We start from the raw sequence: 24,430 nt of genomic DNA on the forward strand, positions 1-24,430 counted from the left end.
GTCCACGCGGCATCGACGGTTTGCTGCTGCCATAACAACCGTTTGCAGGAGAGACTCATTAGTGGCCTGTGGTCATTATAGAGGTCCTTAAGAAGTAAAGGTTCATGGGGTTCATAATGGAAACTAAGGCTTAAGCATTTCTACTGCTCATTATAGAGAATAATCAATTACTCACAATAAAGATAATGAAAGACAGAAGGTGAGAGTTCCATTCATTTGGATGTTACCTGGCAAATAGTAAAGGTTGAGAGTTGAACTGATATGAACTCTAATTTCTGCAGCCACACAGCAAGAATTCATCATCCTCGGATGACAACTAGGCAATGTAATGAGTAAAAAACGATGGGAGATACCCATTACAGCAGCGAACACACAAAAATAGCTTACAATTGACATCAATAAACGAAAAGAAAAGAAGTCTCTTAGGTTCAACAAGGCTGGTTTTTATTTGATGGAGGGGGGAAAAACAGGTAAAACAATAATACTGTGAAATATTACTACAATTAAAGATACGTTTTCTATTCTAATATATTTTAAAATGTAATTTATTCCTGTGATTCTCAGCAGCCATTATTCCATTCTTCAGTGTCACATGTGTCTTCATCTTCATTTGGACCTGAAGCTTGTCAGTTAGTTAATACAAATTTTCATGTTAGTTCATAGTTCATGTTAACAGATACAACTTTTGATCTTAAATATGTAGTAGTAAATTTTGAGAATAACAGTTACTAAAATTAATAAACGCGGTAAAACTTTATTTTACAGTGTCCTTGTTACACATGTAGTTACTGTAGTAATAACTATACATTTTGCGTAATTACATGCAACTAACCCTAAACCAAATCCTAATCCTCCTAACCTTATAGTATGTAGTTAATTATTATTACACAATACTTAATTGCATAATTACACTGTAACAAGGACACCTCGATTCTGTAGAAGTAATGTTCATTCTTAGTTCATGTTAAAAGTAGTTAACTAATATTAAATGAATCCTCATTGTAAAGTCTATAAATGTCTTTTCCTCACTTATGATCAATTTAAAGCATCCTTGCTGAATAAAATGATTAATTTAGTTTAAAACAAAAGTTTTTCTCATCCTAAACTTTCTTCACAAATGTCTCCTGATTCTCAAAATAATAGATATATACTATCAGCTGTAGCATTTAATTAAAGACATTAAAGGTTGAAACACTCCAGATGACAAACACCATTGACCTACATAAATTTAGTAGAATTTCTAATCAAGCACTAAATTGAGTACCCATAAAAAATTGTTCAGCTAAATGGAATCGCTTTAGGGTAATAGCCGGATTTGATTAAACAGGTGAACTGAATTGCTCATGACAACAGCTCCAGTGGCGCAGAGGCAAAGTGTTACAAGAACTAATGTGTTGAAAATCACAACCTTTGTGTGTTGAGGTGTGTTTAGGACTGACAGCCCCAGAAATAAACACGTTTGCTTGTACAGCCACGTTTGCTTGTTCATCCCCGCTAGTTCACTCTCTTCCAATTCATCAAGCTGATTACAGTAACCACAGTGGAGTAAGTCAATAACCTCACAGGAAGTCAATCAATACCTTTACTCCACTTTAATCTCACCAGACCAAGGAGAAAGAGGAAAAGTGGAGAGAAAGAAAAAAACATTTAATTATAGACAGGTGAGTGTCAAAACCCTCCCTGGATCTCATATCAAACACTGCATACATATAATGTCTTAAAGGGGTAAAAATCTGTTCATCTTATGTGGGAGAAGGTGTGCACACTTAGGGATTTGAATAAAACCTGAACTATTTGTGTTGCAGATATAAATGATATATTTTAAGTAGAGGTGTGTTAGTATAGGCTGGCTATGGTTTCCAAATGGAAGATGATAAAAGAGGTGAAAAATCCCTCTGACTTACACTGAAGGAGGGATCTGAGCCATATCCAGAGACCAGGATTTCAAAGACTTGAGGATAAGCTCTTTTAACTTGAGCCAGTGAGTAACCACTTAACAACCACCCCAAACACCCTAGCAACACCCTAACAATCACCCAGAGCACCTTAGCAACCACAACTCAATACACCAGGGCATGGCAGCACATTTTGTTCACAGACTTTTTCTGAAAAAATAATTAGAAATGCCTCTTTTTTGGGATATGTTGTGTCCTGTGTCTTTTATGCAGCATTTAAAGTCACATATGAAAACAAGACATGCATTTCAAGAAGAAGACACCAGTGCTTGCAGGGCATAAAATGTAACGTTTTATGTAAAAGGACAGTTAAACATAAGTGGGAAAAGAATAAAAAAAATAATTATGAGGTATTAGTGTTGCTGTGAAAACACAAAAACAACAGGGAATAAACAAGTCAAAAATGCCTTGTTTCCCCCTTGCGATTAAGGTTGATCTTTTCCGATGCTAAACTAGAGACGACTAACTCAGGTCCTGTCTGTTCGGAATAAAGGGATTTTGACAGGACTGTAAACCACAGCATTGCATAAAGGTGAAAGAAATACATCTCTGAATGAGTGCTGAGAGAGAGAGGGATCTCACCGCTGCTATAATATCATGCCCATCAATCCTGAATTATTCTAGCCATGAAAACGCGTGACAAAAGAACAAATGACACTCAGAGGCCTGAGCTCACACAGGCGCATTCATCTTTTTTGCAATTCGCATTAAGCCTCTCATTTGCTTCCAGAAAGCAAAGCTACCTGCTGCACAAACACTCCACGCAACTGGCAGCCTAATTTATTCTGCACGAATCCCAAAAACCTGCAACAAACACCATGTTTTATCCTTAGCTTATTCCGATAAGATGCTCAGGAAACAATCTAAAATTCACCTACCCATCACCTGAATGCACTTCGTGACCTTAAAGCACAGTTGGTCCATTATTCGCGGACAAAGACCCGGACAGGCGGCGAAGTGACACAAGGCTATAAACTAAGCAAGGCCGGAGGTATATTGCTTTTTAATGGGAGACTTTGGCTGAGCGTCGTCATTGAGTTACGGGCAGTCCGTCATAAATCCTGTTTGGTGCTGCTCTCTTGGGCAGTGGTGAGCTTCATAAATGATTCAAGATCTGATGTGCACATCTATTCACAGATGAAGATGTCCTCTGCCCTGTGCTGATGGACTGTGGCATCAAACCCCCACACTAATATGGAGTGCTGCCATGTCTAGCCAGATGTTTAGATAATGAAAATCAAGTGTAATTATGTGCAATAATAAAAACAAGCTTTGGCTGAAGTCATTATGGTAATTGGAAAAAAACTAACTAATATATATAGTATTGATTTATTGACTGTTATTTTATTTAAAATTTCATGCTTAAAGGATTAGTTCGCTTCAGAATTAAAAACCCTGATAATTTACTCACCCCCATGTCATCCAAGATATTCATGTCTTTCTTTCTTCAGTCGAAAAGAAATTAATGTTTTTGAGGAAAACATTCCAGGATTTTTCTCCATATAGTGGACTTCAATGGGAACCAACGGGCTGAAGGTCCAAATTGCAGTTTCAGTGCAGCTTCAAAGGGCTCTACACAATCCCAGCCGAGGAATAAGGGTCTTATATACCAAAATGATCGGTCATTTTCAAAAAAAAAATAAAATAGACATTTATATACTTTTTAACCACAAATGCTCGTCTTGCACTAGCTGTGATGCGCCACACATTACGTAATCACGTTGAAAGGTCCAACGAGAAAACTTTTTGTGCGCCAAAATAACAAAATAACGACTTTATTCAACAATTTCTTCTCTTCCGTATCAGTCTCCGACACGCGTTCACGAGAGCACCATGACGCATGCATGTGCAGAGGAAGGTCATATACACCATGCTTCATGGTGCTCTCGTGAACGAACGTCGGAGACTGAGCTTTTTTAAAATTAAGGTTGAACCACTGTAGTCACATTGACTATTTTAACGATGTCTTTCCTACCTTTCTGGGCCTTGAAAGTGTTAATTAAATAGCAGTCAATGGAGCCCCCCCTGAGCCATCGGATTTCATCAAAAATATCTTAATTTGTGTTCCGAAGAGGAACGAAGGTCTTGCGGGTTTTGATTGACATGAGGATGAATAATTAATGCCAGAAATTTCATTTTTGGGTGAACTATCCCTTTAATTTATTTTCAAGTGAAGAAAGAAAGACATGAACATCTTGGATGACATGGGGGTGAGTAAATTATAAGGAAATTTTAATTCTGAAGTGAACTACTGCTTTAATTCAATGTGTTACTTGTTTGTAATTGTTTGAAAAACAACTATGAACAATGGAGCAATAGATCGACAGATCGAACTATAAATGATAGTACTATAATAGATAGATAGATAGATAGATAGATAGATAGATAGATAGATAGATAGATAGATAGATAGATAGATAGATGATAGATAGATAGATAGATAGATAGATAGATAGATAGATAGATAGATAGATAGATAGATAGATAGATAGATAGATAGATAGATAGATAGATAGATAGATAGATAGATTATTTTGACATTTTAATCTAATAAAACAGCTTTTTGAAGTCTCATGTTGAGTGGATTCTGTGTCCGTGCCGGATTAACACAGAATTGGGCAAAAGCAGAACGAGAAGAAGTGTTACAATAGGATTATCCACTATTGTCAACAAGAGATTCTTTGAAAATTGCAAATGGGATATTCAAATCACCTGGCAATCCAGAGACGGCAGGTGATTACGGTGATGGAAGTCAGTAGAAAGGTGTCTTTAATAATACAGATTCTCCCCAGGGATATTCAGGCTGACAACAATGTTGCATTCATGACTGGATCTAAACACTACTTTTCTTTTCCCCCAGAGGAGGTGAGAGGAACGATCCAATTACCTCCAAGACATTACATCTGGTTCCATTATTTAAGGGGCATAATCATTAAACACGGCAGCCAACATTAGGTAGATGGTTTAGTGCGGCGCCTGATTGGAGAAAACCCCTTAGCCAATGGTAACATGGACATGGCAGAAGTGCAATTTGGGTCAGAAAGCTCAGTGCAATTTGACCAAACCACCTTTATCATCTTCAAATGTGTTAATTCTGTGCATGGCTATAGGTACTATCATACTACAATGCAAATTTAGGGTAAACTTAGGGTAAAATTTAGGGTATTTGACCTATTATTTACCTTAACCCTCTATGGCATGACTTTTTGTTTTTTTGGGGAAAAAAATCTTTCACTCCATTTTTTGGGAGCTTGGGGGTCTCTGATAATACACTCACCTAAAGGATTATTAGGACCACCATACTAATACTGTGTTTGACCCCCTTTCGCCTTCAGAACTGCCTTAATTCTACGTGGCATTGATTCAACAAGGTGCTGAAAGCATTCTTTAGAAATGTTGGCCCATATTGATAGGATAGCATCTTGCAGTTGATGGAGATTTGTGGGATGCACATCCAGGGCACGAAGCTCCCGTTCCACCCCATCCCAAAGATGCTCTATTGGGTTGAGATCTGGTGACTGTGGGGGCCATTTTAGTACAGTGAACTCATTGTCATGTTCAAGAACCCAATTTGAAATGATTCGAGCTTTGTGACATGGTGCATTATCCTGCTGGAAGTAGCCATCAGAGGATGGGTACATGGTGGTCATAAAGGGATGGACATGGTCAGAAACAATGCTCAGGTAGGCTGTGGCATTTAAACGATGCCCAATTGGCACTAAGGGGCCTAAAGTGTGCCAAGAAAACATCCCCCACACCATTACACCACCACCACCAGCCTGCACAGTGGTAACAAGGTATGATGGATCCATGTTCTCATTCTGTTTACGCCAAATTCTGACTCTACCATCTGAATGTCTCAACAGAAATCGAGACTCATCAGACCAGGTAACATTTTTCCAATCTTCAACTGTCCAATTTTGGTGAGCTCGTGCAAATTGTAGCCTCTTTTTCCTATTTGTAGTGGAGATGAGTGGTACCCGGTGGGGTCTTCTGCTGTTGTAGCCCATCCGCCTCAAGGCTGTGCGTGTTGTGGCTTCACAAATGCTTTGCTGCATACCTCGGTTGTAACGAGTGGTTATTTGAATCAAGGTTGCTCTTCTATCAGCTTGAATCAGTCGGCCCATTCTCCTCTGACCTCTAGCATCAACAAGGCATTTTCGCCCACAGGACTGCCGCATACTGGATGTTTTTCCCTTTTCACACCATTCTTTGTAAACCCTAGAAATGGTTGTGCGTGAAAATCCCAGTAACTGAGCAGATTGTGAAATACTCAGACCGGCCCGTCTGGCACCAACAACCATGCCACGCTCAAAATTGCTTAAATCACATTTCTTTCCCATTCTGACATTCAGTTTGGAGTTCAGGAGATTGTCTTGACCAGGACCACACCCCTGAATGCATTGAAGCAACTGCCATGTGATTAGTTGATTAGATAATTGCATTAATGATAAATTGAACAGGTGTTCCTAATAATCCTTTAGGTGAGTGTATATACATAATAAAATGAGTGTGTCAGTGTGTCAGTCAACTTGTTTGCTTGTCTTCTAGATTGTAGTTAAAACTTTGTATTTGAAATGATCGTCTTCTTCGTCTACCTTACTGCACCCCACCGTGACAGATGATTGGTCCACCCAATATGGACGAATGGGCAAAGTTTATCGTCCTGGCTCAGGAGAGCCATCATTTATTTTCTTTTTTCAAAGATTTTGTTTGTTTGGCCGTCAACAGCTCCCTGGATGACGATACTCTAAAGAACCTGTTCTGGATCGGGGTCGAACTTCCACAACACCATCAACCTTCCAGACACCACCGGACTGAGTTGGAGGGAAGCTGTCAAGAGGTGTCTGGAGAGCGTTGCACCCTGATCCAGAGCACTGCCTCGTTTCATCACCACCACTACAGAGCGCAGCCAGTTCTCCAGTCCCATCGCTGCTGGATGCCTGCAGCCCTGCGCTGTCTCTGAAGAGTCCCTGCATTGATGTCAAGCAACCCAGGAGGATCCTTCGGCTCTGCTTCTGGCCTCGGATCTCTTTGCTCCATCTCAGCCCATCGACCTGTCGGCTCCGTCTTGGCTGCTCCCACGTTCGGCTCCACCAGAGACCCTCAGTCTAGTGGCTCCTCCAGATTCCCTCATCCCACCGCCCCCCCATGGTCAGTCGTCTCACCACTTCCGCCACAGACTTTCGGGCCATCCACTGCGCTCCGTCCCTCCACCCCTTCAGCTGCAGCAGGTTCCTTCTTCCCGTTGGCATCACCTCTGTCCTCGCTCACACCGTCGCCGCCCCAGCCCTCGGGTACTCTGGCTCCACCTACGACGCTCTTCGCCATGACATCGCCTGGGTCTCCTGCACCAGCGATGTCGCTCAGCTCCCTCAACCCTCGTCTGCGGATCCACCGGCTCTGTCTCCGTCGATCATCCCCCAGTTGCCATCAGCCTCGTCACCATCTGGACTCCTCCCTCTCTCGACTCTGGATATGTGCTTGCAGACCATCTCCACCGTCACCGCCAGGGGATCGTCGCCCTGCCATCACATGCCCTTCTCCAGCTCCTCGCCCGCCTCCAAAACCTCCTCCCTCATCTGTTTATGTTCTTCTTACGCAAGGTCGCGCCTACTCGGAGAGGCATTATGTCACAGTTTAATTTCATTAGTCACATGTTTTCCTTTGTTCAGTTTTCCCGCCACTCCTTTGTTACCATGGTCACCATCATTAATAGTTAATTTGGTTCAGCTGTGTTTAATTAATCATCCTCATTTGTGTTTGCTTTATAAGTTGGTCCCTCACATCCATTCTCTGTCCGATTACTGTTAAGTGTGTGTGTGGATCAACCTGTTTGCTTGTCTTCTTCGTCTGCCTTCCTTCACCCCACCGTGACAATATGTACATTAGAAAGTTTTATTTTGACAAACATCAATCACAAATGGTTTCAACCAATCACAAACATCAAACAATCAACAAAAAATGTGTTTAAATGTTAAATTGTACATTATAGGAAAAAATACCAGTGCTAATGTGGCTGCATGTCACGGTCGGTTAATATACTAAAAATAAGCAAAGACACTGATTTCAGGACACACAAGCCACACTTTTCATTTTAACAAAAGCTTGTCAGGAGCTGTACAGTCCACAGTTCATTTCCCACACTCTCAATGCCATGCAGCGTAATCTTATCTCTGTTCTGTGATATTTGGCGAAAAGAGTTTGATGCATATGGATTTAGAGCAGCTCAGACAGCAGCAACTCGGTAGCAAACAGAGTGTGCCGAGCATACATCGCTCTTGCCCTGCCCTCATCAGCGGGCCTCTGGCTACCTTCACACACGTGGCGTTATCGACAGCCCCTCGCTAATGAAGAAGCCGATAGGCTAGAGCAAAGAGACAGATACGTCCCTCGAGTCCAACTCGCCTGAAAATCAATGAGCCATTTACAACAGCCTGCATCCTCTGACACCACACACCAATTTACAAGCACAGATATTAAGCCATGTAAAACTTTCACACACAGACACACACACACACACACACACACACACACACACACACACACACACACACACACACACACACAAAAAATACTGTCAGATGTTGGTTTAATGTTTGGCAGTATTCAACTGTTATTGAAAGGAGAAGAAAATAGACCTTTTTTTTGGAAAAGGAATGGAAAATATATTAATTTGTTGGACAACATGATGAGAAATATTGTTCTTAATCATACTTTTGTCTAAACAACCTAAATCTCTAAAATGAATTAACAATAAATAAAGAAAGAAATACATTTCTTACAATAGGTATATTTATTTGAGAAGCAAAACTGTATAGCATGTGAATTAAATTTATTTTATCATACCCCTTTGGCAAATAGCTTTTTTTTTATTGTTGAAAGCATAAACCTAATTTAATTTACAACAAATCTTAATATTTTATGCTGTATTGGTTTATTAATTAATTAATTTATTTATTTTCATTCTTGAAATATGTTCAGTACTTTTTTTTTTTTTTTACCAGAAAACAAGACAAAAATACTCATTAAAAAAATCTGCCAAGCAGATAAATTGTACAGAAGTATTTCGGCAATATAAGAAAGAAAAACTGCAAAAAGATCTCTTTATTAACTCAAATATTTCTCCTAGATTACAATGAAATTTTCATTGTAAAATTATCTTTGTGTCAATGAGACACAAAGAGATTTTAATATAAGCAATTCTCATTATAGATTAAATTATGTCAGCTATGCTAGACACATTTTATAGAACCACACTCTTGATGTCTTTTGGCAATTGCCTCCTGGGTATCTATGAATGCATCTAACCATGCATCAAGACAAGAACAGAGAAGGAGCAGAGATGTCAAACGAAAAAGAATCACAGAAAGAACGACAAAAAGGGTGTCTGTGGTTCAGACTCCAGACAGCATGTGTCTCAAGTGAAGCAGGCAGAGAATGCAAAGCATCCAATTTGGTGCATTGGCCAATAGAGGCGAATCTGGGAGTATTAGAGTAGAGGATTTATGGGGCTGTCTATGGCCTAACTGAGCTCTAGGGATAGATTCTTTCTTTCCAGTGGCCTTTTCACAAAGGCCAGTGCACACTGGTGGGGACAATAAAGATGAGCCACCACAGAAGGTTATAACTCTGTGACGTGAGTGTGTATTCATTTATCTCATGATTGCAAAACACCACAATCATGACCACCCACACACACATACACTCACTCACTCACTACTACAATATAACAGCTGAAGCAAATCATGACAAAGTGACCCTAATACAGCATAACACAGCTCTTTTAATGATCACTACTGAGGGATCATTTAAATAATTGAATTCCAAGCATTAAAAGTGAAGTCTGTGGTTTTTCCAGTGAAATAAATTACAATATATTTTCTCCCATCCCAATATCATGTGCAGAGATGACTATACTGTGAATCAACCATAAGTTAACCTCCCTGAAGAGAGTTAACAATGCACGCTTACAGGAATTCTGTCATACAGACAATTAAAACCATTAAGGTTAACAATATAAATTTCTTTACTGCCACTTTTGATTAATTTAATGCATCCTTGCTGAATAAAAAGTTTTAATTTCATTAAAAAAAAAATCTTACTACTTTTCTTACTAAACTTTTGAACAGCAGTGTATACTATTTTGCCTATCTGCATTTCAAATTAAGTTCATACATTTTTAGTGAATTATTTACTCACTCTCACGTCATTCCAAACCTATATGACTTTTGTTTTTTCTTTGAACCCCAAATTAGAAATTTTGGGTTCAAAGCCACATTCTTCATAAATAAAACAACCACCAACAGCGGCCAATGTACCAATCCACAAACTGACCCACACATTTTAACAGCTAACACACACATTCTACACTCCTTCTCTCTACTTTCAGAAGCAGAAGTCTCCAAACTCCTCCTTTCCAATCACCCTACCACCTGTCCGCTTGATCCTATTCCCACTAACCTACTTCAAGCCATTTCATCCTCAGTTGTGCCCGCACTCATGCACATCATAAACACCTCTCTTCACACTGGTACCTTTCCCACAGCATTTAAGCAGGCTCGGGTAACCCCACTGCTTAAGAAACCCACTCTAAATCCAGCACATCTGGAAAATTACAGACCGGTATCTCTTCTTCCATTCGTCGCGAAAACACTTGAATGAGTTGTTTTCAACCAGATCTCTTCCTTTCTTACACAGAACAACCTCTTGGACAACAATCAGTCTGATTTCAAAAGCGGACACTAAACTGAGACTGCCCTGTTCTCAGTAACTGAAGCTCTGAGACTGGCAAGAGCAGCTTCCAAATCCTCAGGTCTCATCCTGTCTGCTGCCTTTGACACAGTTAACCACCAGATCCTCCTGTCAATCCTAAAGATGAAGGGAATCTCGGGAACCGCACTCCAATGGTTCAAGTCTTACCTCTCAGGTAGGTCCTTTAGGGTGTCGTGGAGGGGTATGGTGTCTAAGACCCAACATCTAGCTACTGGAGTGCCTCAGGGCTCAGTGCTTGGACCACTTCTCTTCTCCATCTACATGACATCACTAGGATCTGTGATTCAGAAACATGTTTTTTCCTATCACTGCTACGCTGATGACACACAACTCTACCTCTCATTCCAGTCTGACGATCCGACTGTAGCTGATCATATCTCAGCCTGCCTGACAGACGTTTCTGGCTGGATGAAGGACCACCACCTTCAACTAAACCTTGCGAAGACAGAGCTACTTGTGGTCCCGGCCAACCCAAAACTACACCACAACTTCACCATTCAGCTAGGCTTGTCATCCATAACTCCATCAAGGTCAGCCAGGAACCTTGGAGTTGTAATTGATGATCAATTGAACTTCACAGACCACATTACTAGAACTGCCCGGTCATGTAGATTTGCCTTGTACAACATTAGGAGGATCAGGCCCTTCCTATCAGAGCATCCTTCACAACTCCTTGTCCAAGCGTTTGTTCTATCCAGACTGGACTATTGTAATGCTCTCCTAGCAGGTCTTCCAGCTTGCACTCTCAAACCTCTTAAACTAATCCAGAATGCTGCAGCCAGAGTGGTCTTTAACGAGCCGAGGAGAGCACGTCACTCCTCTCCTCACAAAATTGTACTGGTTGCCAGTTGCCGCTCGCATCAAATTCAAGTCACTGACGTTTGTCCACAGAACAACCACTGGCTCTGCTCCCTTTTACTTAAACTCATTACTTCAGACTTATGTGCCATCCAGAAACTTGCGCTCTGCAAGTGAACAACGTCTTGTGGTACCATCTCAAAGAGGCACAAAATCTCTTTCTCGGACCTTGCGTACCATGACTGTTCCCTGCTGGTGGAATGACCAGAGCTGCTGAGTCCGTAGCCACTTTCAAGAAACGGCTGAAGATGCATCTTTTTCGACAGCACTTGATCCAGTAATACTAACACTTTCTCTTCTCTTCTCTTCTCTTCTCTTCTCTTCTCTTCTCTTCTCTTCTCTTCTCTTCTCTTCTCTTCTCTTCTCTTCTCTTCTCTTCTCTTCTCTTCTCTTCTCTTCTCTTCTCTTCTCTTCTCTTCCATTATTTAAAAAAAATAACATGTACTGCATTAGATTAAACTGAGAAGGGTCATAGCACTTGCATATTGTTGTCTTACTGTTAGTTCAACTGCTTCTATTGTTCTCATTTGTAAGTCGCTTTGGATAAAAGCATCTGCTAAATGAATAAATGTAAATAAATGTAAATGTAGAAATTAAGCAGAACTTCAATACAACGGAAATTAATGGATAACAAGAACTGTCAATCTCCATAAATAAACATACCATTAAGGTGTTTGCTATTGCTATTTATAGAGCTTGAAAGCCACTGTTGAGAAAGTGAAAAAGCATTATAGGACCCCTTTAAGTTGGGATAGGAACACACACACACACACACACACACACACACGCACGCACGCACACTCACGTTGGGTTTTCATGTTTTATGAAGACATTCCATGGACATAATGATTTTTATACTGTACAAACTGTATATATCCATTACCCCTAAATCTACCACTAAACCTACCAATCACAGAAAACTTCCAGCAATTCCAGCTGTTTTCCTCATGGGGACCAAAAAATTGTCCCTACAAGGTCAAAAAGTACTGGTATTACTGTATCTTTGTAGTGATATTTAGTCCTCATAATGTAGGGTTCATAATCAGGAACACACACACAGGGCCCTATCATACACTTGGCGCAATGCGGCATTGTTTAAATAGCAAATGCATTTGCGCCCATTTGTGCGCCCATGGGCGTGCTGGTCTGAAAACGAGGTGTTCAGGTGCATTGTAGGTGCGTTGCTATTTTGAGGCAACTGAAATAGACTGCGCCATTGACCAACTGAAACCTGGTCTAAAGTCAATGGCGCTTTTGTTATTTAAATGGTGCATTAGGAATATTTTCCTATCGGCGGGTCCACAACGCGCATGCAGTCTGCTCATTACACACAAAGGGACGCGCAGCAGCACACAAAATAGCCAAATATTACAAATAAAAGAATTACAGTGTAAAAGATGATTATTTTGTACATAAAGATATGGTGGAATCCGGCTTGTCCCATAGATGGTCTGCTCAAGCGCTGATCCGTTTCCTCTCTGGAGACGCGTTCAGTCTTTCTGCTTGCAAATTCTGCCATGTAAATAGCAATCCTCTATGGCGCGAGCACAACTGGCTTTTAAAGGGAATGGGAGATGAGACTCTGATTGGTTTATTGTACGTTACGCCCAAAACACAGCCATTACTCATTAAGAGAATAGGGACAACCCTTTTAGTCCATGCGCCAGCCATTTTTTCCCTTGTAAAACTAGCAAAAGTGGATTCTACGCCCTACGCTTTAGACAATATGCTTAGATTGTTAAAATAGGACCCACAATCTCTAAATCACTGTTTGCATGGGGGTAGCAGTTTAAAATCCTTTATATTAGCACAATTTCTTATACAAACACCATAAACAAGCATTCAAAGCCTAATAACCTGTCAATTAAACGAGAATCTGAGCTGTGAATTTACAACTCCATTAGAGAATGGAGAAAAATAACCAGTGAATGTAACGCAGATGTCACTGAGCCGTCTGGGCTTATTAAAAATCCTCTGTACACAGCGTGCTTTGATATGAAACTGCTGGTCTCTTGTGCAGACACCAGAACGTGATCGTTTCAAGACAACCCCATCTGCCTGTACGACACATTCCACAGAGATGTGCCACGTTATGTCGCTCTATTCTACGTTATATCACCCTGTGCAGTGCTAGACTGTGTTATCTGTCAGCCGGTGATTTGAAAAGCATTGTTGTGCAGCTCCGATGGTTGATTACGTGTTTGTAATGCGAGTGAAAGTTCCTCTGGGCCGATACTGTTTGATGTGAGGATATTCACAAGAGGACGAAAGGCAGCATCTGCTCCAGACACACAGATTCAGTAATCAAGCTCTCTCATTACAAGGCACACAAACACGTGGATGCAAGCTGATGTCCCGTACTCACACACACACACACACACACACACACACACACACACACACACACACACACAACGAGTTTGAAACACCAATAAACCAAGGCATGATACAACTTCTGTATATAACACCACTGAAAATAGAGTCAAATCACACCAGATAAGTGGCGGCTGATAGACGTTAGATTACAGTACATAAACGATATCACAGTCTGACAGAAATGTGTGAAAATGTCCAGATTTATGTTGGAGAGCACAAATATACCGTGTCTGTTGGATATTTTCTCATCCTAAGCTATCTTCTACTAGAAAAGCAATTAAATTAACTGGAAATCAAATCACATCATTATCTCTAGAGTTTTTAGAAGAAATGACTACAATCAAAATTCATATTGAATTATTTTTCAATATGAACTTTTTCATTAAATTCTCCATATATCCAGAAATTGTGCTACCAACATTCATTTTACGTACATTTAAAAAAGGTGTCGCTCTGTCCATTTTGATTTATAAAATTTGTTCAAGATTTGTTTAAAGTAAATTTTTGTTTAAAAACTTTGTTCAACAAAGAATCCTGTAAAAAAAGACTTTCATGCTTTCCACTCTTTTAGAAAGCAGCACAACCATTTAATAATAAGATGAAAGTCTTTATAAGCAGAAAATCAGCATATTAGAATAATTTCTGATGGATCACTGAAGACTGGAGCAATGATGCTGAAAATTCTTTGCCATCACAGCAATAAATTACATTTTTAATTAATTTCAGAAAACAGTATTTAAAAATAATAATATTACAATATTTTACTGCATTTTTTATCAAAATAATGCTGCCTTGGCAGATATTCTCAAGTTTCAATTGCAAAAGGTTAAAATCAAGTCATGTCCTTTCTTACTTTTGGTGTTTCATTGAATATCCTTTTTGACATGGGAGTATCCCAATACTAAAGCTTCATGGGTTCATGGGTTGACATTATCCAATAGGAGATGTCAGTCAAACAACATTGTTGTTTCAGAGCAGAACCAAATATGTATGTGATAAATGTCACTTTTTTTTTTTTGCATCCTGTTAAAATATGCACAGTAAGACCAGGAACATATATCAAGAAAGTAAAAAACAAAACAAAAAAAGCATATCAATTTTGATTTCATGCTGGCTTTAAGTCTTCTGAACAGAAAGAGCAACCTTTGAGCAATAAAAGTTTCCTCTGGGATGGACTTCATGCCATTTGTCTGTACAAAGGGACATATTTCGCCTGGAGGTGAAGGATCCCAATTTGAGACGCTGTCAGACGGATTAGGCTACACTTTAGATGTGCTTAATGATCTGACATAGCATGGAACAGGCAGTCTGGGATATATGCACTCGGGACAGAGAAATCATTTCAAGTGTCAAATGAAGACCTTAAAGAAAAAAAAGAAAGAATGTATAGAGACAACAGCTTTGCCCCAAGCCAACCCTACTGTAAATGACTAATTACTCTCTTCAATCCTTCGTGTACCACTCTCTCCCACATACACACACGAAGGTGATTTAATATAAATGATTCAGCTCTTGATTACTTTTCACATTGCTCCTATAAAACAGCCACACACACAAACACATTAATAATTCAGTTTTTGAGAACATGCACACCCCAGCGCACATTATCAAACAGAAATAACACAGCCAGGCTTAATAAACACCAACACAACAGCTTTGGAGGACAAAGGCCACATCACTTAGACACCACCGCTGGCACTGTAATAATCTTGACAAGATTAAATGGGTCAAGAACAGAGTTTAAGTTATAGGCTGGGTCATATTTCACCACACAATTACATTTTCACCACAAAATTGTCAACATAACCTTCTTGGCAAGGTCTCCTAGCAAACAGTAGGTTATGTCTTAAAGGTGCTGTATGTAACTTTTTCACTCTACTAAAGCATAAAAATACCAGTTCGCATATATTGAGGAAACATGCTAAGTTCACATACTCATTTCTCTGAAAAACACTTCTACAGCCAGTTATTTTACTTTGAAATGTACGTTTCCAGGCTGGAATGTTTGTTATTGTTTTGGTCTGTGATACTGCACGTTGCCAATTGTCATTGTCCATTGTGCTCGTTCCTGTTGCGTGTGCTCAAACTGGAAACCCGTGTGAGCGTCATCTTGTCTGAGGAGCAGGTGGTGGGAGAAACGACGATCTCCGATATTTTTAATTCAACTGCAGTACCTATTTCAACCACTAGTTGTCATTCTTACATACTGCACCTTTAAGTGAACATAAACAGTCAAGACAACGCATGTGTGTCAGTATCAGTATTTTGGATCCATGCATTATGTCTTAAAGTGACAGGAGCCTAATATTCCTGCTGTTTGTTTTTAGTGTTAATCAAACAACAAAAGACAAGGAAATCACTCACTGCTCTTGACTGAATAGCTTTTGTAACTTTAATAATGATTAATCTGTATTTAATTTATACAGTGAATATTATATGCAATGTTATTTCATATTTAATTTATGTTCCTGAAAACCTAACTGTGAGTAATCTGAACCATTACTTTTAAAGGGGGGGTGAAATGCTATTTCATGCATACTGAGTTTTTTTACACTGTTAAAAAGTTGGATTCCCATGCTAAACATGGACAAGGTTTCAAAAATAAAGTTGTACGTTTGATGGATTATTTCTGTGGCAAAAATACTCCTTCCGGTTTGTCACAAGTTTCGGAAAGTTTTTTTTCAAGTATGGGCCTGTGTGACGTCAGATGGGGCGGAATTTCCTTATACGGGTCCTAAGGGCACTTCTCCCGGAAGGGCGCACGCACACGTAGACCAGAGCGAGAGAGCGAGAGCAGTACGCTCATTAAAGCGCTGTGCTCGGCTTTAGGGAAGTCAATGTCACCAAAGAAGTGGGTTTTTGGTTGCCAGTGCAAGACAACCCTGCACAGATTCACAAAGAACCCAGCGTTAAGGGACCAGTGGATGGAGTTTGTTTTTCTAGAGCATCAACAGAGTTGTGCAAGTGTTTTTGTTTGTTCCCTGCATTTCGACGATGATCGTTTTATAAACAAGGCCCAGTTCGACGCCGGATTTGCAGATCGTATAATGCTTAAGGATGGAGCAGTCCCAACGATAAAGGTTCACGGTCGTGCGTTGGAACCGCAGGCGGTGAGTAAAACTGCTTCAAATGTCTGTGTGTTGTTAGCTATCGGCGTGTAAGCACAGCTTTAGCTCCGCCCACACGGCACGCCTCCAGCCGCTCGTTTTTTTCCGGAAAGACTCGGTACAGCCTATCTTTCTTTTATAAATATAATAAAACTAAAGACTTTTTGGAGATATGAAGGATGCAATACTACTCTATAGGTACTCAAGATTAACATGAGATTGACTGAAACTGAGTGTTTCACCCCCCCTTTAAGAAATACCAGGCTTGGAGACAACAATATAGTGAGATGGCAATACAGGTTTATTGCAGCGTTAGAATGAACACACATGTAAATAAACAGGAATATAGCACGTTGGGGAGAATGACCGGGTGATAATAGAAGTCTTTACTGTGTTGCAGGTGCCCAGCAAGCAATAGCCGTCATTTCACAGTCTAGGCTAACTATAGACCCGAAATAGTTTATATAGTCGAATAGTGGCTATGAGTAACCCCCTTCTAGTCAAAATAACCTTGAATTTGGTTACATGTCATTTTTGCCAAAATAACTTGCGAGATGTATGATATTCCATCATGTAAGCAAAGTCAACACTGATTATAAGCTGTTTGGTTTCATTTCAGCCATTCAGAACTTAATACTTGTAATACAAAAACTAACCAGATTAACTACCTCACAGCTTATATATATATATTTATTTATATCTAAATAAAAAATCCAGCGATCTCCTCCCTTCCTCGTTCATCCTCATCACCAAAAATGTATTTTCCATGGCAGTTTCAAATGATTATTATTAAACAGCAAGTACAAACTATGCACAAGAGGCTGTCCAAATTCACTCACTCGTTTTCATTCACTACTTCAAGTGGACGATATTAGTGGAGTAATGTAAGGAATAGTGAATGAGGGTGTAGGAGACAATTTCGAACACATCATCTCTTTTCTGTTAACCAAATGCTTTTTAAGCTTCAATGCAAATGAACAAGCACACCATTATTTATAGCGTAGTTTTTTGTGATTTGGCAGGTTGGCAGGTGTTAATTTCAAACCCTGGATTCATACACAGGCCTGAAACTAATTCTTACAACATAAAAACTCAGAGCCCCTCATAAAACACCCTGGGAGATAATACCCCATTTGCTGGTAACACAGTGGATTCAAACTTCAAATCACAATTTGCTAAACACTGATAGATTTTATGAGCTGGAATTCTCTGATGTAGCAATCCATCTCCCTCTCATAAAGCAACCTTAGTGCACAGGGATAACAACGATCTAGCTATTCTCAAACAAACTCCTCGCATCTATTATTAATATGAACATGAAGGAGGTGAATTATTCACCATGATTTTTTGTAGATAACAATTATGTGAAAAATTACAAGTTCCCTGTCTGACAAAATGCATATTTACTGGAGTGCCATGCCTAGAAGCAATAATTTCCGCAGTAATTCTGCTTGGTCTCAGTATGATATTCAGCATTGTCTCCTCTGTGATTCCTTAACAGGAAAATATGGACAGAACTGTGAAAATCTGAACACCCCCACCACAGATTAAGTCAATTAGGCAGTACACATTTCACTATTTACTTAGCTGGACTGAACATGCAAATATGCACAGTGTAGAAAAGCTAATTAAACAAAAAAACTTCATCGCACAGATGGAAGAAATGCCTTTTAATTAGGCGGTAAACATTTCACTAACTGGGAAATGTTGGACTGTGGGCGCGAGCGTCAAACAGTAACATGACGTGACGTCTGGTCTCTGCAATGTTTCCGAAATAATTTGAAGTCATGGGACTTGACTTATTGGATCTACAGAAGGTGGAGAGGACTCTTCCTGTGCCCAGTGGGTGACACAGACCATGCGGCTCAGTACGGCTACTTAAGAATGTTACCTGCTGAGCACCAACATGCGGCCGGTTATCTCAGATACGGTGCTGATCAAGGGAGGAGAGGGCTGTTTAATAATGCATGTTGAAACAGACAGGATCAAACGCAGGGCTGAGACCAGACTTGTCACAGACAACCAGGCCACTGGATCGATCAACTTAACCCATGCATACACATTCAAATATTCACAGCTGAAATTAATAGCCTTTTATTCGAATTCCAAATATTTGAAACCACTATTGAAAATGTTTAACCCTAAAACTAACTTTCCAATTTTCTAATTGAATACAATGTTTATTTTTTCATAGTATTATTTTATTCGCAAAAATATTATGAGCAAAATAATCAGTCAAAAATTGAAAAATAGCTGATCATGTATTTTTTTAATTATGATTTTTAATTAAATTATTATTATTATTATAAATATTTTACACAAATGAATAATTAAAAATGTTAACAACAACAATTATTACTGTTGTTGTTATAATATTTCATTTTAAATTATTCTAAATTCAAATTCAAGAATTTTTTTTTCAAGTTCATTAGTATTAGTAGTTATATTATCAGCAATAAAATGAGTCAATTAGATTTAATTATTTCAGAATTATTAAAAATAATTTAAAATTAAATGTAATAATAATAATAATAATAATAATAATTATTATTATAATTATTATTACATTTCATTTTAAATAATTCTAAATTCAATACAATACAATGTTTTTTCATTTTATAATTATATTGGCAATTATCAGCAATACAATGGGGCAAAATTTTATTTTGTATTTTTTAAATTATTATTAATAAATTTTAAATTTTAATACAATGGGGGTTTTTTCCTCCATAATCTTATTTTATTGGTAATTATAATGTCAGTAAAATAATAGGTCAAATTATTATTTCAATTTACATTCTTTGAAATCTTACAACTTTATTTCCATGCAGGTTTAAATTAGACATAGAAGGGTGCGTTTACACGACAACGATGTACTAAAAACTGAAAAGTTTTGCATACAGACGAAAACGGTGTCCTGTTCACACGGATCCACTAAACTGACTAAAAACGCTGTATTATGCATGCCAGGCCAGTAGTTGGTGATGTCTACACTACGCGTCTATAGACTGAACACGTAATACGCATGTTCCTGACATCACCGTTTTCACAAATTCGCTTTTTTGCCTAGTTTACACGGAGACGATAACGGTACCGTTTTCTATTATGTGCACTTTCCATTTTAGTAAGACGCCAAAACGGCGTAGTCGTGTAAATGAACGGCCAAAACGAATTAAAAAGTTTTCCGTTTTTAGTTGAAAACTGTTTCGTGTAAAAGACCCGAGTGTATGTATTATGCTTGTGTGTTTGCATGTGCCATCTCCACATCCACAGGTTCTCATTCTAATCAACACACACACACAAAATCATTTCAAAATGACAAGTCCCTTCAGCATACATACATTAATGAAAGCTGATATGACTTCCACCTATCCACGGACAATGCAGTCTAGGCTCCCTACTCCTACTGGTATACAGTCAAATATTTAACACACACACAACGCAAAACATGAGAGAGGTTGCTGCTTATTTACGTGCTCCACAGCTAACTCTAGTGGCTGTTGACCTGTGATTATTAGAAATATGCCATAAAAGACAGACCACATGTGAAACATACAGTAAACGTCCACTGCCGATCTTGAAACCAAGCCAAGCTGTGTTTCATCTGCATTATCAAAGCAGATCATAGAGGGTTGGAGCTGAGAAGGCTGCGGGTTTGTGCCTGTGTTTTCAGAATGGTGCAGAGGAGAAAAAGAGAGAGACTGATGCTAAACCAGTCCTTTATTCAGCAGACAGGAGCTCAAAGGGGAAGCTGTGACTACGATTAAAATGTTCATCAATCAGTAGAAACAAATGGAAAAGGAATGTTAAAAAAAAGATTTGCATTTCCTTGAAGAAGTAGCAGTGGCTGTGAGGCAGCAAAATAATGGTGTTGAAGTTTTAGCTAAGATTAGATTTTAAGCTTTAGTTCTGTTAATGAAAAGCCGAATCAGAGCTCAGAATCTTGTCAGCTGTGCATAAGAATCAACACAGCCTGACAGCATATTTGCAGAGTAAAGGCGAGTAGAAGGTTAAACAGATGCAAAAAAAGACCACATTATAATTCAGTATTCAAATGAATGCAAAAGACTAATCACAGTTCAGTATGCAAAATACAATGAAGTCATCACTGTCAGTTAGATTTTAGTTAACATTCTACAGTCAGTGGGAGATTTTCATAAATGAATTGCACTCTAAGTAACAATAAATAATATTTGTATTATTATTAAATGTATGACTTTTCATGTGTTAATTACTTTTTATTGCCAATATGCAAACAGCTTGTAATGAAACTTAAAAAAACGAGATGATCCCCAACTTCCTAGGATCTAGTTTGTCTATTAGCCTGTGGACTGAATATTATGTGAATGATGTTTTTGCCTGGAAAATCAAAAGGATGTGATGTTTGCGCGCTCTCCCAAGAGCCTCTCTTCCATTTAAAGACACATGAAATGAATGCTTGTACAAGGTTCAGGTTAATGCCAAAAGAGCCATTTTGATGTCAATGTGTCATGCAAAGAAAGGGGACAAATTAAAACTACAATCTCACATAGCCAGTTATATAGTCGATAGCTTAAAATATACTTTATAATAATCAAACTATCATAACAATGTAATTTTAATTACCTCATCTCTTGACATGATGCCAGTGAATTGCAGTGCTTGTGCAAACAAATCCACATTGCTATGATAAAATGCTTTCTTAACTGCATCTTTCTTACCGCTGTCATGTTTGTTGTGTGTTTATTTACCAGTCTCCCCTGGTAAATATGATAATCTGCAGTGTTCATCCTTTTGATCTTTCATTTAAAAAAATAAATAAAAATCACAAAAATCTAACTTTTCATTGAAGTGGGGAGAAGCTCACATTATGAAATAAATGTTTTCCTCCAAAACACGCTGGCCATAATTATTGGCACCCTTTTATTAAATACTTTTTGCAACCTCCTTTTGCCAAGTTAACAGCCCTGAGTTTTCTCGAGTATATTCTCTTGCAGGCACCATACGGATCCATATTTCCGACCAATTACATCTTTTCCATTAACCGTTTTCTTGCGTCAGGTAGAAGTTTGTCTCTGTATAGTACATTTCGTTCTTTTAATCGACTTTTCAACATTGTTTTCTTGTAGTAAGTGGTTGTTTTAAGTCTCGCCCGATGTGGCCTCACAAAATGGTGGCGCCGTCTTGTTTACGTCCCAGAATGCACTGCGCAGTGACGTCGGTTGCCAAGCCCTATACCTGACAGAGACCATTCCTTCATACAGAATCTCTCCAAATTCTTCAGAATCCCAGCTCCATGTTAGTGCTTCTTCTCTTCAGTTCACCCCACTCATTTTCTATAGGGTTCAGTTTAGGGAACTGGGACAGACATGGTAGAAGCTTCATTTTGTGCTCAGTGACACTTTTGTGTGGTGATGTTGACGTCTGTTTTGGATTGTTATCCTGATGGAAGATTCAACCTCGGCCCATGATAAGATTTCTAGCAGAAGCCGTTTTATTTGTTGGTATTTGCTAGAATCCATGATACCATGTATCTGAACAAGATGTCCAGGACCTCCAGCAAAAAAAAAAAAAAAATAGGCCCACAACATTAAAGATCCAGCAGTATATTTAACCGTGGGCATGGGTACTTTTTAACCCTGTTTGCACCAAACCCAACTGGATATGCTGGTGCTTGTTTTTGGATGAGCGAGGAGGATTTTTCTTGAAACCCTCTCAAACAACTTGTGGTAATATCGTTTTTTTCTTTTTTTTTTTTGGCTTTCTTACCCAAAGACTCAACAAATTTTTGCAATTCTCCATCTGTGATCCTTGGAGAGTCTTTGGCCACTCAAACTCTCCTCCTCGCCGTGCATTAAGACAATATAGACACACATCCTCTTCCTGGCAGATTTGAAACATATTTAGTTGATTGGAACTTCTTAATTATTGCCCTTATGGTGGAAATGGGAATTTTCAATTCTTTAGCTATTTTCGTACAGCCACTTTGTATTTTGTAATGCTCAACAATATTTTACTTCACATTAAAACTATATTCTTTAGTTATACTCATTGTGATGGATGATTAAGGGAATTTGGCCTTTGTGTTTCCTCATATTTATAATCCTGTGAAACAAGAAGTCATAGCTAGACAATATGTTCCTAGTCATCTTGGTGTGCTTAAAAATGGAAATATTAATGTAAATATACTTCAGAGATATTTTACTCATAAAAACAATGCAGGGGTGCCAATAATTGTGGCCAACGTGTTTTGGAGACAAACATTTATTTCATAATGTGATCCCACTTCGCTGCTTTTTTTTTTTTTTTTTTATAAACCATAATTTCACTTATGGTGAAAACAATAAGTCTGAATGTTAATGGATAGCCAGATTATCTCCTCAGCAAAGGTATGATTTGAGGTCTCATTCATGTCCGTAGCACAAACAGCACTGGATGAGTTGCCTGTCAAAGTTTAATACTTAGCCTGTGCCACAAAAAAATAAGAAAAAATATAAAGAAAAGCAATCAATACCGTTTACACAAACAGCCTTATCTCACACCTTAAGCACGGTAGCAAAACAGTTCCTCATTAGCTGCTTAGTAAATGATTCCTTGTGCCATTTCTAAGAAAAGGCATCATATCTGGTCTTGCAAAACCTCAAATGAAACCCAATTTAAACCCAAATGAAATCACTCCATCTGCCTGCTCTAATCTTCCTGTCTGTATACACAGGACAATTGTGTGACAAATTGTGATGCAAAAAATATTAAATCTATTCTAGTGAAACATTTAAGCCAATGTTAAGTGTTCTGGGGAGACCAAGAAAGAAGGGGAATAAAAAAAGAGCATGAGTGTGTTATTAAGACAGATGTGAGTGAAACAGCGAAGAAACTCCCAAAGGCCTGTCTGTCTGTCACTAAAAGACAAGGGAACACCTGAGTAATGGGCTGAGAAGGACCAGTCCAAACATCCCTCTCCCTCTCCTGCTTCTCTGCAAAGACAACAACATTATTCACACAAACTAATACAATAATTGCCTGACAGCCTTGACCACTACTGAGACTTCCCCTGCATGCTAATGGACCCACGGGTAGACAAACCCCACACACATCTCTCCAGGTCTGCAGACTGGCATCAGTGAACCGGGAAAGCCTGACACATCTGCAGCGGGCTCAGACACCCAGAATCTTTCAAAGGCTGATAACAATTAAACCGCTGGCATCAATCCATCCATCCATCTTTCCATGGCTGCGCTGTCCAAAGGCCATGCCAGCTGGCGTGTGCACGCACACACATTCAAGCGAAAGTACACACATACTCATTGATGCTTAGATCAGATGCAGGTCAGTAAAAGCACAAAGAGGGTAGATATATATACGTGTGTGTGTGTGTGTGTG

At 39.0% G+C, this 24,430-nt stretch overlaps 1 protein-coding gene across 1 annotated transcript in view; it reads right to left on the bottom strand.

Moving 5' to 3' along the window:
• Positions 1–24,430, bottom strand: part of LOC308695004 (voltage-dependent calcium channel subunit alpha-2/delta-1) — a 126,350-nt gene that overhangs the window by 88,157 nt on the left and 13,763 nt on the right. The window lies entirely within an intron of this gene.

The sequence above is a fragment of the Scardinius erythrophthalmus genome (genome assembly GCF_964197995.2).
Source record: "Scardinius erythrophthalmus genome assembly, chromosome: 8".
Classification (NCBI taxonomy): domain Eukaryota; kingdom Metazoa; phylum Chordata; class Actinopteri; order Cypriniformes; family Leuciscidae; genus Scardinius; species Scardinius erythrophthalmus.